This window comes from Dipodomys merriami, unplaced genomic scaffold (genome assembly GCF_024711535.1).
Source record: "Dipodomys merriami isolate MVZ:Mamm:240054 unplaced genomic scaffold, mDipMer1.0.p SCAF_120, whole genome shotgun sequence".
NCBI lineage: Eukaryota > Metazoa > Chordata > Mammalia > Rodentia > Heteromyidae > Dipodomys > Dipodomys merriami.
Genome location: NW_027202494.1, coordinates 3052573 through 3065875, shown reverse-complemented (window position 1 = coordinate 3065875; position 13303 = coordinate 3052573). Strand labels below are relative to the sequence as shown.

The 13303-nt window shown below is 60.5% G+C and overlaps 1 protein-coding gene across 1 annotated transcript in view; it reads left to right on the top strand.

The window, feature by feature from the left end:
* Positions 1-10848: 10848 nt before the first annotated feature.
* Positions 10849-13303, top strand: part of LOC138823550 (1-phosphatidylinositol 4,5-bisphosphate phosphodiesterase gamma-2) — a 72524-nt gene continuing 70069 nt past the window's right edge. The window contains exon 1 of the mRNA XM_070016941.1: positions 10849-10943. The gene's annotated coding sequence lies outside the window, so the exon portion shown is untranslated. The remainder of the gene's footprint in view (positions 10944-13303) is intronic.

Sequence of the window (13303 nt, the reverse complement as noted above, 5' to 3'; positions counted from 1 at the left end):
TCCTACCTGGGCACCCGTGGCTCATACCCACAGTCCTACTACCCCTGAGGCTGGGTCCTGAGGATCGCAGTTCAAAGCCAGATCCGCCCTGGCCAAAGTCCCTGAGATGCTTGTCTCCAATGAACCACCAAAAAGTGGGAAGTGGCGCTGAGGCTCCCATGGGGGTCAGCCCGGGTCCTGCTAGCCCCCTGGGGGGGGGAGAAGAAGGGGGCTGAGCCCCTTGATGAACCACCACTGTGTTTGCAGACAACCCCTTCTTACAGAACAGCTGCTGAGCCCTGCTGCCAGGCCAGGCCCCAGATGCTTTACCCAGTGGGGGAGGGGGCGGGGGCGGGGGAGGGGAAGGGGAGGCCTACGTGGGGACCCGGGAGGGAGGAGAGCCCCGGAGCTCCCCACACCAGGCGTTTCTTTGTGTGGCTTCCCGGCTCTGTCCCAGCTGTAGTGTTGTTTTGTTTTGTTTTGTTTTTTGGTCATGAGTCTTAATCTCAGCCGGCACTGTCCCTGAGCTGTTCTGCTCAGGGCTACTTCGAGCCACAGCTCCACTTCCGGTTTTCTAGTGGTTCATTGGAGGTGAGTCTCATGGACTTTCTTACGTGGGCTGGCTTGGAACCGTGATCCTCAGATCTCAGACTCCTGAGTAACCAGGATTTCCAGGCATGAGTTATGGGCACCTGACTTGTGCTACATTTCAGTGAGACCTGAGGTGTGGCCCCTTGGTTTTCTGCTGAGATTAGGACTGCCGGGAGCCTCTCCCCTCCCGCAGCCCAGAACTGCAGGGTGGATTCGGGGTCTCACACTCCGTAGGCAGGTCCCCTCCCATTTGAGCCATGCCTCCAGCTCTTTTTGCTTTTCATTCTTCAGATGAGGTCTTTCAGCTTTGCTGATGTCTGGCCTTAGACTGCGATCCTTCTGCCTATGACTCCTGTGTAGCAGGATGCAGGTTTGAATGAGCACACCTGGCTTGTTAGTTGAGATGGGGTGGGCTCTGGCTAACTTTTTGCCTGGACTGGCTTTGAACCATGATCTTCCTGATCTCTACCTCTGGAGCGGCTGCTGGGTTTACAGGCTTCAGCTGCCACACCTGTCTTCGATGGGATCTTCAGATCTCAGCCTCCTGAGTAGCTAATGATTACAGGTGTGCGCCGCCCGCTCCTGACTCAAGAGGGCCCCTGTATTTTGAAATCATCCTGACAGACCAACGGCTGGAGTCTCACCTCCTCTCCTGGGGTTCTGGAACCTTTCATGGGCCTCAGAGCAGGGGCTGTCCACAGACCTGCACGTCACATCCACTCAGGACACGCACAGAACAGCTGCGCCGGTGCGTCTTATTAACTGGTCTCAGGAGAGATTTGGACATCGGCATCTTTGTTTGGTAAAATGATCTTAGGACTTTTAGCTGTGAAACGCAGCGTTTACATTCCCGCTGCGATAAAAGTATCTATCACTTCGTTTAAGCCATTCACGTTTCCTTGGCTTTGGGGGCACTACTTGCTTTCCCAGAAGGCAGATTTCCCACAAATTCAGGGCAGAGAAACAGCAGATCCCACAATGAATGGAGACACAGGACCAGAGCTTCTCTGTACCAACGGACTGGGCCCAGTGGCTCCAGCCTGCAGGTGGAGGGATCACAGGTCAAGGACAGCCCAGGCAGATAGAAAGTCTGTGAGACTCCATCTCCAATCAACCAAAAAACACTGCTACCTGGCATCGTCCTGTACACGTGAGGCTCCTCCCAGGGACGGAGGACCAGGGCTTGCGAAGCACTTCCTAGTCTCTGCTTCCCCCTGGTGGCACAGCCTGGCAATGACAGCACCATGGGGCTCTCCTGCAGGTAGGCCTCAAAGGGACCACAATACCCAACCCCTGGGTAGCTGAGAACCCTGGAAGGCTCCACCCCTCTCCCCCATCTTTCCTAGATTAATTACATGGCTCTGAAATTCGAGCAGGGTTGTTTGTTAGAGAGATGCCACAGACTGTGTGACTGTGAAGGAGGCCTTGCATGGTGCCTTAGTTTCCCCCGACAGGGCCCTGAAACTCATGATGTGTTGGCACAGGAAGGCCCCAGGACGTTGTTTCTTACTGTCAGCATGACTGCCACTTTGGGCCAGGTCATTCTCTGCAGTGGGGGCTGGTTGTGGGGGCTGGTTCTGTCCCAGTGGGGTGCTGAGAAGCACTTGACCAGCTGGAGGCCAGCGACACCCCCATTTGAGATGATCAGAACTCCCAGACATGGGCAGATGCCCTCGGATAAAATACACGCTGCCCAGTTAAACGGGAACTTTCACATAAACAATTCATCTGCTTAATACCATTATGTCCCAGTGTTCGCATTTTTATTTGCTGAATCTGGGGCCCCCTATTGGGGGACAGCATGGCCCCTGGGGAGAGTCAGGGTCCCAGGGAGCTTGGGGTGCTTCTTCAGAGAACACAGAATGGGCCTAGAGAGGAAGGCAGCCCCTGAGCCAGAGTCGCACCACCGCCATGTGGCTGTGGCGGAGGGGAACCTGCCTTTAGGCCAGGGTTTGTGATCTGGTCTCTCTACTTCCTGAGAACCAATTCTTTGGGGGCTTCTAGTGTTTTCCAGGCAGGGGGCACATAGAGAGGCTTCACACGAGGGCTAGATCACCTGAGGTCCGGCTGTCCTCCCCCACCCCACCCGACTCTGGGCCAGGGCTGCAGCTCTTGGACATGGGGTAAGGTCTATCTCTTATCTGTCTGATGGCAGTGGGGCAGACTTGGTGCCAAGAAGATGGGGAAGCAAAGGGAGAGAAATGCTGGGATTCTGAAATTAAAATGTCCTAAAATCAACGCGAACATGTCTTGGTTTTTGGATTTTGTTTTGCTTTGTTTTGTTTTTGAGGCAAGGACCTGCGATATAGTCCAGGCTGGCCTTGAACTCACGATGACCCTCCTTGCTACTGGGATTAAAAGCATGCACCCCCATGCTCTGCAGGTCTTGCATCTAGGTCACAGTGGGGCTGCTGGAGGAAGGGAGGCTTTGGCAACACGGGCTGTGGACAGGCTCCCTTCCTCTCTGCAGAGCCCACCCCAGCCTGTCCGGCCTTAAGACTGAATCTTGATTGGTTGAAGACAGTCTGGCCCCTCCTTTTCCTCCCCCTGATTGGATAAAAGTGGCCTGTGACCTAGTACTGACCAATGGGAGCTAAGATGCCTGTGTTGGGGGTTGTTAGGGAGTACCTTGACCATTTCCTTCCTCTTCCAACTTGACTCACTCATTATTTTCAAACAAGCGACTGAGTGGAGACTAAACTCAAAGTACTTAACCCCAGAATGGCACGGACACTGACCGATGAGCAGCAATGCGGATACCAGTGGGGTGTCAACCTCCAGACTTCCTGTGGGTGCACAAACCTAGGTCCCGGGGATCCAGAGGTGAAACTCCACGCAGCTGTTCCCAAGCTAGGCAGGGAGCTTCTAGAAGAGCAAGCAGGCACAGGGTGCTTTCCCCCTGTTAGCCTTTGGCTCTGACCTGGGGAGGGGAGGGGCACAGTCAGCGTACCTGGGATAATGTGGGCAAGAGGGTGTTCTTTTGTTTTTTTGGTCGGTCATGGGGCTTGAACTCTGCGCCTGGGCGCTGTCCCTCAGCTCTTCAGCTCAAGGCGAGCGCTCTACCAATTAAGCCACAGCACCACTTCTGGTTTTCTGGTGGTTCATTGGAGGTAAGAGTCTCGCGGACTTTCCTGCCCGGGCTGGCTTTGAACCACGATCCTTAGATCTCAGCCTCTTGAGTATCTAGGATGACAGGCGTGAGCCACTGGTGCTCGGCTTGGCAGGGTCCGCTCTCAGCTAGAGAGCGCAGCTGGCTCTCACGGCCGCCCGGCCTGCAGCAGGACCACTTGGCCCCCGGCAGGCAGATGGCGGCCCACCAGCCATCACCGTGCTGCGCTCCTTCGGCTGACGGAGGAGGAAGAGGCGGGGTGAGCTGCTGGGTGGGGGACACACACAGGCCCAGGGCCCTGGAGAACCCAGCAGTCAAAGACTCTGCAGGAGTGGAGACGAACCCACAAGTGAGCTCTGGGCGGCGCCCGCCAGGCCGCCAAGGGGCTCCAGGTTGGTGAATTCATAATCCCAATCTCTACCTGGGTGGCTTGGCCTAAGTCCGTGTGGTTTCCACTTACCCAGCATGCATGGAGACTACAACTCCCAGAAGCCACTTGGACCAGAAGTGGAAGTGGGCGGGGGACTCTTTATTCTGGGAAATGTAGTTCATATGTTGCCAGGCTTGGAAAAGACTCGGCGTGGTGCATCCTGGGATGATAGTTTTGTGCAGTCTGAGGGTCAGGCTGTGGGAGCAGATGACCCTAGCCCCTGGGTGGGGGGCAGCAGATTCCCCACTTGGGATCTTCCCCCGTGGGATGGCAAGTCACTGTTGATGGATTATTTCTCTTTCAAACTTGAATAAACCTCCCAGAGCCTCAGCCCCAAGTAATAATAATTCTTACCTTGCAGGCAGATGACATCTACCAATTAGCAAAGTGCCTGCTGTGTCTGTGGTTAGAACTCCTCTTCTTTTAGATCTACAGTGACGGCCAAAGCAAACGGATGTGTTTTGCAACAAACAGGAGTGCTTTGCTCCCAGGGGGTGAGTTTGACTATGGTCACGGGTGAGACCCGGAGCCTCTGGGGTTGCAGGTGAAACCCGGGCTCCGGTGCTCGCGTCTCTGTAGCGATGCCAGCGGGGGCCTCTCTTTGGGGCCTCTCTTTGGGGCCTCTCTTTGGGGCCTCTCTTTGGGGCCTCTCTTTGGGGCCTCTCTTTGGGGCCTCTCTTTGGGGCCGGCTCCAAGCCCTCAGCAGAGCGTCCTCAGCGCTCATGCAGCAGGCATCAGCATCGCCTTCTTTTTTATGACAGCGTACTATTCCACAGTGTAGGCTCTCTGTGTCCTGTGTGTCTGCCACTCTGCCGATGGCCCCTTGGGTTGTTTTTGCATCTTGGCCCCTGAGAGCAGCGTTGCTCACAGCTCCCCCAAACAGCCGTGTGCGGGGCTCTGCAGCATTCTCATAGGTGAACCCCCAGACATGGGGGCATGCAGGTTTTGGGGTGATGGCTCAAGAGTTGTCTGGGTTGGACTTGGTGTGGTCCTGAGGAGGCCAGCAATGGGCAATGTGGAACAGGGAGATACAGGCCGTGGTTCAGGTCTGAGCTCCACCACTTCCCGGCCGTGGGACCTGGGCTGCCCCTCCCCCGAACATGCTGCAGGACAGGCGGCCACGGACGGACAGGCGTCTGCAGGGTGACTGCTGACGGTTGCTCAAGGAGCTCAAGGCTGGGATCGGTTATTATTATTCTGTTTTAAAGATTATTACATAGAAAAAGTAGGTGTCGTTCTAAAACGACCTTTGAGCACCTCCTGTGCCCCACCCCCCACCACAACGCGGGGCGTCGCCCTTGGAGCTGGAGGGATGGTTCACGGCTGGGTTTGCGTCTTCCCCAGAGGCTACCGCAGTGGGAACCGCCCAAGGTGAAGACGCACGCAATCCCTGTGTGTCCCGGGAAAATGCTTCACCTCTCTGAGCCCTTTCCTGATCTGCCACACGGGTCTGGTTGGGGTCAGAGTCAGATGGATCAAAAGATGTCGGTAGCTGGGTGGTGTTTGGCACACACCTGTAATCCTAGCTCCTTCGTAGGCTGAGATCTGAGGATGGAGGTTCGAAGCCAGCTTGGGCAGGAAAAGTCCCCGAGACTCTTACCTCCATTGAATCATCAAAAAGCCAGAAGTGGAGCTGTGGCTCAAGAGGTAATGCATCATCAGTCTTGAGCAAAAAAAAGCTCAGTGCCCAGGCCCTGAGTTCAAGCCCCAGGACTGGTGCATACACGTGTGTGGGGCAGCAATGCCTGTCCCAGGAACTTCAGCTGCCTCTGCAGGGGTCCTGCCCCTCCCCCCCCCCCCCCCCCCCCCCCCGCCACCCAGGAGCTCCGGGCCACCAGAGAGAACATTCCACAAAGTTCACCAGAAGGTCAGGCATTTCCCTCTAGCCTGCAGGTAAGAGTGAGCTCACCTCCAGTAGGACCCATCCATCCAAGCCCTGTTCCGGGCCAATCAGAGCACGCCAGCCGGTTTCCATGGAGATGGGGAGGCCGCCTCCAAGGAGGCCGCCTGGGCCTGGGCAAGGCTCCAGCCTTCCTCCAGCAGGGTAAAGGCCCGGCACGGCTGGGTGGCGCCGCGGGGTGAGGGTGGTACCCTGCCCTCCTGCCCTTCGGCCGGGGCGCGGGGGTTGCAGGCATTGGCTGCCGGCCTGGGTATTTCTCTTACGCTGCTCTGCCCGCCCTGACTTCCGCCATTCATAATATTTATCTCTGCCAATCCCCAAACTTGCCCGTGAGGTCACCTCTGGGAAGGCACCAGGGCTCAAGGTCAGGCAGCAGATACGTGGGGCCTGGTGGGAAGTCAAACTGTGCAGGTGGCCACCGCCGTCAGACTGGCTCAGGCCGGACTGGCTCAGGCTGGAGGAGGAGTCCAGGGCGGGGGAGGGGACAGGGGACCGTCAGCCTCCCATCCAGGTGTCAACCAAGACGCTGGTGTGAAAAGCACAGACACAGGGATGGGGCTTGCATGGGAGGAGAGGTGAAGTTGGCCAAGCTCCAAAGCCCCGTATGTGCCCCCGGGCCGGGCTCCCCAGCCTGTGCGGGCCTGCCTTCCCAGCAGCCTCTTCCCATGCCAATCGACCTTGAGCGCCCCGAGCCTGCAGCCCGGGCCTCGCCACACACACAGGGACCCAGCTGTTCCCCTGTGCTGCCATGGCTTTGGGAGAGAAGAGGGAAGGAGATGCCTGTCCTCAGTGGAAGCGTGTCTATGGGAGCCCAGACACGTTATGACAGAGAAACGTGAGCAGAAAACACACTGGGGTAGTTGTATTTTCCTTACTGTGGGAGTGAGTGGAAGGAAAAAGAGCTCTAGGAGGAGCCACACCAAAAGCTCTGTCCATCTGCTCACCCGTCATCTTCCATTCACCAGCCACCGCCCATCCCCCCAGATCCTTCCACCCACCCAAGTCCTGTCTACCCACCCAGCATCTACATACGTACCTGAAACCATCTATCCATCCACTCATCCTTTACCCACCCACCCATCCATCCAACCATCCAACCATCCAACCAACCATCTATCCATCCAACCGTCTATCCATCTATCCATCCTTCATCTACCTATCCATCCAACCAACCATCTATTTATCTACCTGTCCTTCATCCACCCACCCATCCATCCATCCATCCATCCATCCATCCATCCATCCATCCATCTGTTCACCCATGTATTCAATGATCATTTGCTGAGTACAAATTTCTGTCAGGCCATAGATTAAAGCCATTATTTGACATTTCCCCCTAGTTCTTTCTTTTTTAGTGTTCTGGGGATAGACCCACAGTCTTGCAGGTATGCACCACTGAGCTACCCTACCATACCATCTATTCAATGTTTTTGGTGAAAGTCTTGGGGCTTGAACTCAAGGTCTAGGTACTCTCCCTGAGTTTTTATGCTCAAGGTTATACTCTATCACTTGAGTCACAGTTCTACTTCTGGCTTTTTGGTGGTTAACTGGAGATAAGAGTCTCACAGACTTTCCGGCCTAGGCTGGCTTCCAACTGGGATCCTCTGATCTCAGCCTCCTCAGTAGCTTGGATTACAGGTGTGAGCCACCACTGGGGCCAAGCTGTTTGGGTTATTTTTGAATAGAGTCCCACACTTACGCCCAGGCTGGCCTGGACCATGACCTCCCATTTATGCTTCCGGTGCCCCCCATCTATACTTCCTGTGTTGCTGGGATGACAGGTATGATTTTGTTACAGCTGCCCAAAAGACCCCACAGGCTGGCCAGTGATACCACACAGGGTTCGCTGGGGGCTTCATCCACAGTCCTTGGGGACAGGGCACTCTGTGGATGGGGGTGGCCAGTCCCCTGGGGACCAGAATGCAGTCGGAGTTGGCTCCTGTGGGAGAGAGAAATGAGGGCTCCCCCCCCTTCTCTCTCTCTGCCATGAGACAGTCGTAGGTGCTGACTGGCTAGGGACTTTTTTCTTTTAACTTTGTTTTTTAAATGTGTCAGCCAGGCCTGGGCTGGCGGGGTGCGGTATGCTCTGCGCTGGTGTCTGTCAACACAGCTGTCTATGACGGCTCCTGCTGTAACCTTCAGCTCCTGGAGGAAGCCGGCCAGGCCTGCAGGGACTTAGGTGGCTGCAAGCTTTTCCTGTGGCCCACTGCTCCTCCTCCGCCCTCGGTAGGCCCAAATGTCACCTCCCCCAGGAGGCTGTGACCACCAGGCGTGAATCCTGCCCGTCTCGTCCACGAACGTCACCGGCTTTGTCTGAAGCCAGCAGACCCATCTGGGAGAGTCCAGCTACCCAGGATCACCGCCCACGGTCTGCTTCCATTCCATTCCATTTCATTTCATTTCTTTCTTATTTGTGCGTGTGCGCCAGCCCTGGAGCAGGAACTCAGGGCCTGGGCGCTGTCTCTTAAGCTCTTTTGCTCATGGCTGGTGGTGCTCTACCGTTTAAGCCACAGCTCCACTTGTGACTTTTGGTGGTTCATTGGAGGCGGTAAGAGTCTCACAGACTTTCCTGTCTGGGCTGGCTTTGAACCACAATCCTCAGATCTCAGCCTCCTGAGTAGTTAGGGTGACAGGTGTGAGCCACTGGCACCCCACTAAGTGATGTTTCTTGACTTGACCCCCAGATGTGGGCCTGGCCAGGGCTGGGCAGCTGCGGTTCTGGGCGCAGGGGGTCAGCACGCGGGCTGGCTCTGGGTGGGGTCCTGCTTAACCAGGGCCTGTGCCCAGCACACGCCTGTCCCGCTCCCTCCTTTGCAACAGCCCAGTTCCTGGGGAAGACAGCGTGGCTTTCGGAGGCTGAATGCGCGCAGGGCGCAGGGCGCGCGCCCGACCCGGGGCGGCCTTCCTTCCCGCCTTCCTTCCCCGTCCCTCCAGCGTGACAGCGGTGCACACCTGGGCCCCGGGGTTTGTTGAGTGAATAAACGAGCCTGTTAGCACCCCAGGTCTGAAAGGCCCAAAGAGGCCCGGTTGGACGCAGAGGGCTCCCCAGCAGGCCCCGTCTGCCCCGGAAGGCGCGCGGGGCTGGGGCGGCACTTCCGCGCTCGGAGCCCCGCGGGCAGCGCAGCAGCTGGGCTGTGGCCTCTCCCCGGGGACCGTGCAGGTCTCGGAACAATGCTGGGACAGGAAGCCACGCTCGAAGGCTCTCAGAGCTTTCTGGGCAGTGTTGGCAGCCAGGGGAAGATGGTGGGGTGCCGGGCAGGGTGGCGGCCTGGGCCTGGCTGCCGCCTCCCCACAATGGCCACCGTGCTGCGTGGCTTTGGCTGCTGGCGCAGGCTCAGCGGGCGCGGGGCGCAGACCACCTGGTCCTCCACCCTCCCCACGACCCCCGCGTCCTGTTCACCCGTGGGGTCAGCGAGTTCAGGGAGCTGTGCAGCCACCATGGTCAACTGGAGAGCTTGTTCACCACCCTGAAGAAAGATCTGGAACCCCCTCTGCCCCCCCAACAATGTCCCCACATCCCCTGTTCTCACGAACCCTGGATCTGTCTGCTCTCGGAACGCGCACATGTGTGGGCTCTGCTATCCCATGAGTAGGGGAGGTCTCCTGACGGGAAAGTGGGGTTCAGAGAGGTTGTCACACAGCTAAGGGAGGGCAGGACTGGGCTTGGTCCCCCCCCCCCAAGCCCATGCTTCACTTCCCCCTGCGCTTTCCTCCCGCGCTGAGCGCGGCCCTGGCCTGCGGCTGCCAGGCCCTGACTGCCTCTGACTTTCCCTTCTCGCGTGGATGGCGCTCAGAGGGAGACGGGTTCAGAGAGGCGAACGGACGCCGGGGGCCTGGTGCACACCTGCCACCCCAGCTACTTAAAGGCTCACATCTGAGGGTCGTGGTTCAAAACCAACCCAGGCAGGAAAGTTTGCAAGACTCAGATCTCCCAGAAACCACCCAGACGCAGAGCTGTGGCTTCGGGGGTAGAGTTTGGAGAGCAGGAACTCAGGACAGCACCCAGCACCCTGAGCTCCAGCCCCAGCATCCTGAGTTCCAGACCCCGCCCCCTGAGCTCCAGCCCCCTCCCTACCCTGAGCTCCAGACCCCCCCCCAGTTCCAGCCCCCACCCCCTGAGTTCTAGCCCCCCTGCTGAGCTCCAGCCCCCCCCCCCCCAGCTCTATCCCCAGCACCCTGAGCTCCAGCCCCAGGACTGGCACAAGAAAAATAAAAAGTGAGATCCAGGCAGGGCCAGTTAAGTGTGGCTGTGGTTAAGGGAGAAAAACACTCCTGGTAGAGATGTCAAGCCGGGCGCCAGGGGCTCACACCTGTCATCCTAGCTGCTCAGAAGGCTGAGGTCTGAGGATCTCGGTTCAAAGCCAGCCCGGGCAGGAAAGACCGTGAGACTCTTATCTCCAATAAACCACCAGAAAAACCAGAAGTGGCGCTGTGGCTCAAGCACTGGGGCGCTCGCCTTGAGCAAAAGCAGCTCAGGCACAGCGCCCAGGCCCCGAGTTCAAGCCCAGGACTGGCAGAGAAGAAAGAAGATGGCTCTGAGCCCAGCCGGGGACGGGAGCGCGAGCGGCCGCAGCTCCCGCAGCCCGGCCGGCCGGCCGCCCATTCGGGTCGGGGGCGGGAGGGAGCCCGCGCGGGGCGCCCACAGAGCCCAGGGCGCCCCATTCCCGCCTGCGCCCGGCGAGCGACGGCGCTGCCTCAGTTTCCTCCGGGGCGCGCGGAGGCGGGGCTCCGGGCCTGGGCGGCCCCGGGGTGCAGGAGGGGCCGGGCGGCGCGGCGGGGCCGGCCCCGGGGTCACGTGGCGCGGCCGGGCCCCGCGGTGCAGGGCGTTCGCTGCCGGGGCGCGCGGGCCGGGACGCGGCGGCTGCGCACGGGACGCGGAGCCCAGACCCGGGAGGGGCGGGCGAGCGCGCGGCGGCGCCCGGCGGCTCCTCCAGGTGAGCGGCGGGGCCGGGGTGGGGCGCGCCGTCGGGGCTCCCCGCGCCCGGGGTGGGGGCGGCGCGGTCCGGCCCGGCTGCCGGCCACTTCCTCTCGGGGCGCCGGCGCCGCCTCGCCGGGCCGGGCAGCGGGCGGGCGGCGGGGCGTCGTCGGCCCCGGGCCCGCGTGGGTTCGCGTCCCGCCCCGATCTCCGGCCCCGCGCCCGCCGGCTCCCCCCGGGGCGCTGGGTTTCCCGGGCCCCGCGCGCCCGTGCGCGGCCCCGACCCGGGACCCGGCGCGGAGCCACTTGGGGGACAGACCGCGGGGGGCCCGGAGCCGGAGCCGGGGCGCGAACAGGTGGGCTCGCTGGAGGGCCGTCTGGGGCCGGGGTCCTCCCCGGGGCGCCGCCGCCCCGAGCCGGGGGCCGGGCGGGACCCCCGGCTCCGCGCGGGCCTCGCTTTCAGTTCTGCACGGCGGGTCCCGGGGCCCCGCGGGCCGCGCTCCGCGGCGCTGAGATCGGCCCGCACCCAGGGGACCCGCGGGGCCGCTGCGCGCCCGGGGCAGCGGCGGGGCCGCCGGGAGAAGACGCGGGGAAGAGCCGCGCGCCGCGCCGGGGACCCCGACGCGAAGTGGAGGGCCCCCAACCACCAGCCCCGGCCGCGCCCCCCCACCGGCCCCGGCCTCCTCCTCCCCCCTGACCCCGACCCCAGTCCCGGCCTCCTCCTCCCCCCTGACCCCGACCCCAGTCCCGGCCTCCTCCTCCCCCCTGACCCCGACCCCAGTCCCGGCCCCCCCCCCCCCGCCCCGCCTTCTCCTTCCCCCCCTCCCCTCCGGCCTCGGCCTCCCCATCACCCCCGGCCCCCTCCTCCCTCCTCCCTCTTCCCTCCTCCTCCCCCCTCCTCCCTCCTCCTCCCCCTCTCCTCCCCCACCTCCCCCTGCCCCCTCCCCCCGGGGTCGCCAGCCTTTATGAAAATGGAATTCTGCCGCTCACGCTCACGGGTTTGCCGTTGAAACGCAGCTTTCCACGCAGCTTTCCAGATCCGGTTGCTTAGAAATGTCCCATCCGCCCCTCCACCCAGTTTGGTCTTTCTCACACTCATTCTTCCAGCCGGGGTGTCACTGTGTGCCCCGCTGGTGTTGAACCCTCATCCTCCTGCTGTCTTGGCTGGGCTGAGTACAGCCCCCGTGTGTAAATGGATATGTTGTATATATAATATTTTTGGTCGGTCGTGGGGCCTGAACTCTGGGCCCGGGCGCCGTCCTTCAGCTCTTCCACTCAAGGCAAGCGCTCTACTGCTTGAGCCACAGCGCCACGTCCTGCGTTTTCTGTGTATGGGGTGCTGTGGAATCGAACCCAGGGCTTCATGCATGCTAGGCAAGCACCCTACCGCTGAGCCACCTTCCCAGCCCTATTTTATTTATGTAGCTGTAAAGGAAAAAGTCAGTGAGAATTCATGATCCTTCTGTCTGTCTGGGGCTGAGGCTGGGTGCTGGGTTTGGGGTTCTCTCCCATGGGTGTTCGATCATAAGCACCTGTCTCCAGTGGGTGGGAGGTGCACCTGAGAGCTGGTGCTGGTATCTGAGTTGCTCCAGCAGCTACTAAGTGAGCAGTACTTGGACTCCTGAGGCGGGACGGCACCTTGCCCTGGTGGTTGTTATGAAGGGGCTTTGTGCTCCCCGCTTTGTCCTTGGTTTTGCCCTTGGAACTCAAGAGGCACCTGGCTGGTGCACAGTGAGCGCTTGGGAATGGGGACCGGGTTCAAATCCCGGTGCTTGCGGTGTGACCTTGGCCAAGTCCCTTCACCTCTCTATTTTCCAAAATGACAGAGTTAATGTATCTTCGGTGGTTGGACCTGGGGCTGCCAGGCCCTTGCGCCCGACGGGGCGGAGCTGCGGGCTTCCTTCCTGTCTGGCCGGATTCTGCCACCTGCGGGGTTCTGAGGGGCCAGGGCCTGCTCTGAAGGGGCTCTGGGGCGCCAGGGCTTGGCCCGTGTGTCTTTGATGAAGTGATGCTGTACGAGGGAAGCGGGGTGGCCCCGGGGAGCCAGGCTGGGGGGCTGGTGAGTCTCCCGATGAGCAACCTGTGAATGCCAGCGGGTTCTCGAGACTGGCTGCCGGCCTTCCTGCCACCTGGCAGTGGTGAGATCCAGACACTTCCTCTTCCCAGGTGCGGCCTCTGACCTCTGGACCCCCACCACACCCCAGACACACTCCCCACCTCCCCTCACCATGACACCCGGGGAGGCCTGACTTCTATCCCACGCCTGGGAGGGCCTGGGGTCCCAGGGCTGGGTGGAGGGAGGAGGGCAGAGGGCAGGGCAGGGGTGGAGGGAGGAGGGCAGAGGGCAGGGCCTGGCTTTCTCTGCCTGCTGCACTTGCA